Raw genomic sequence first — 2500 nt, 5'->3', positions numbered from 1 at the left:
CACACACACACACACACACACACACACACATCGTGATCGCCATCCCTTTGCCCGTCCGTCACCCCTTCAATTTAGACCCCCCCGGGCGTTCTTTTGCTTTTTCTTTCTTTTTTATATTTTTATTTATTTATTTTTTTTTAAGGGGATTATCTTTACATCTCGGACAGAATGGAAGGGGGCAAAGGAAAATTGAAGTTTTTTTGTTTTTTTTTTATTCTTTCTTTTCTTTTCTTTCTTTCCTTCTCTCTGTTTTTCTTTCTCTGTTTGTTTCTTTGTTTTTTTTCAGTTTTTTCTTTCTCCTTCCTGTCTTTCTTTCTTTCTTTCTTCCTGTCTTTCTTTCTTTCTTCCTTTCTTTCTTTCTTTCTTCCTTCCTGTCTCTTTCTTTCTTTCTTCTTTTCTTTCTTTCTTTCTTCCTTCTTTCTTTTCTTTTCTCTTCTTTTCTTTCTTCCTTCCTTTCTTTCTTCCTTTTTTCCTCCCTTTCTTCCTTTCTTCCTTCCTTTCTTTCTATATTTATTCTTGAGGGGGTCTAGGTGTTTTAGCAGAGGGGGCTGTGGACGGTGGGGTGTGTGGGGGGTTGGGGGGGGGGCGAGGAGAGGGAGAGGGTTCATTACTGTACAAAGTGAAAAAAAAGAATGGACGAACACACACACACACACACACACACACACACACACACACACACACACACACACACACACACACACACACACACTGACAGACTAGCCACACACACACACACACACACACACACACACACACACACACAGACTGACAGACTAGCCACACACACACACACACACACACACACACACACACACACACACACAGAAGCATTAGAAATCAAATCAAACCACATCAAATCAAACCGCATCACATTGCCCACAGCCCTGTCGACTGGCTCAAGGTGGGTGGGCCATTTCAAGGTTGAGGGGGAGGGGTGCGGAGGTGGGGTGGGGGGATAAGAAAGAAAAAAAAAGAGAAAAGATATTTATAACCCATATGGTGCCCCAGGAGTGAAAAAAAAAGACACCCCCCCTCTCCCCCTTCCCTCCCCCCCCCCCCCCCCCCCTAAAAAAAAAAAAGACTGCACGACAGAAAAGTAAAATCGAGAGAAGTCGCGGCGAAGAAGACAACGAAAAAAAATAAGAGACAGATATTTATTTCCCTCTCGGACACCAAGGTAAAACAAAACAAAAAAAAAAAAAATGACATACACACACACAGACAGACAGACAAGACAGACAGACAGACCACAGAGAGAGAGACACGGAGACAGACAGACAGACAGACAGAGAGAGAGAGAGAGAGAGAGAGAGAGAGAAGATTTTGACGCTTTGACACTTTAACTAACTCAGTACGGCCAGTCCTCTCTTCTCCTCTACACAGACCCCTCGGATGTCCAGTGGGTGTCTGAATGAATGACCCAACCTTTAGCTTCCGTCGTCAGACTTGTGGTATTCTTTGTCAACATTCACCTCTTCAGTATAAGAGCGTTCCGCTTGCAGTATTTTGATGATGGTAATTGGGATGAAACGCTGTTAACGTCGTCTCTTTCGCCGTTCGTATGGAGAGAGTTAATGTCATTTGGCTATCAAGGAAGGTCCTTGTGACGTGAGCGATTTCGTCAATATACTTTCATTGCATAAAACAACAACAACATTAGAATAAACGAATGAGTTTTAAAAGAAATTGGTGCTACGGATAATAACAACTGTAGTTTTTGTAGAGAACACAAAGACAGTATTGATCATGCTTTTTGGAAATGTAATTATGTGCAAATGTTTTGGAACGCTTTAACGGACTTGATAAAAGAGAGATGTGTAAACGCAGGAAATTTAAAGTTAACAGAATCACTTGTGCTATTTGGACATGATGTGACAATAACAACTGATGCTGTTTTGTGTTTTATAATATTGTTTGCAAAGTATTACTTATATCTATGTAAAATTGAAGACAGCTTTCCACAAATATCAGTTTTTTTGAACAAATTGAAAACTCGATATAGAATTGAAGAATATAATGCATATATTAACTTTAACCATACCATTTTCTCTGCCAGATGGCTGCCTTACAAATTATTGATCACAAATGATTAGTAACCTGTTCATGATTAACGAAAATTAACCACCCATATTTATTTTCTTTTTTATTGATATTCATAAGAAATGATTGAGGTGTTCACTTTCTGTAAACGTGTTCTAAGATACTTGACAGTTTGTATTCCTTGACAGCTTGTGTAAGATCTTAAGAAATGAATGATAATACTCCATGATGATAACCAACCAGTGTATAATCCAGCTGCTTGGCTGTTTTTATCAAAGTATTTATGGTGTTTGTTTGTTTGTTTTTGTTTGTTTTCTGTTCTTGGTTTGTTTTTTCTTCTTTATAAATGTCCATTAAGATGCTGTTGTTGTTGTAAAATGTCAACCTACCAAAATGGAATTTAAAAAAAATGTTTTAAAAAAAGAAAAGAATAAACGAATGAAAATGGCGAAAAACA

General features: G+C 38.6%; 1 protein-coding gene across 2 annotated transcripts in view; it reads left to right on the top strand.

Moving 5' to 3' along the window:
* The window catches only part of LOC143291092 (uncharacterized), a 90267-nt gene that overhangs the window by 58855 nt on the left and 28912 nt on the right, over positions 1 to 2500 (top strand). The window lies entirely within an intron of this gene.

Source organism: Babylonia areolata, chromosome 16 (genome assembly GCF_041734735.1).
Source record: "Babylonia areolata isolate BAREFJ2019XMU chromosome 16, ASM4173473v1, whole genome shotgun sequence".
NCBI lineage: Eukaryota > Metazoa > Mollusca > Gastropoda > Neogastropoda > Buccinidae > Babylonia > Babylonia areolata.
The sequence above is the reverse complement of the archived record's forward strand: the minus strand, read 5'-3'. Positions and strand labels throughout refer to the sequence as shown.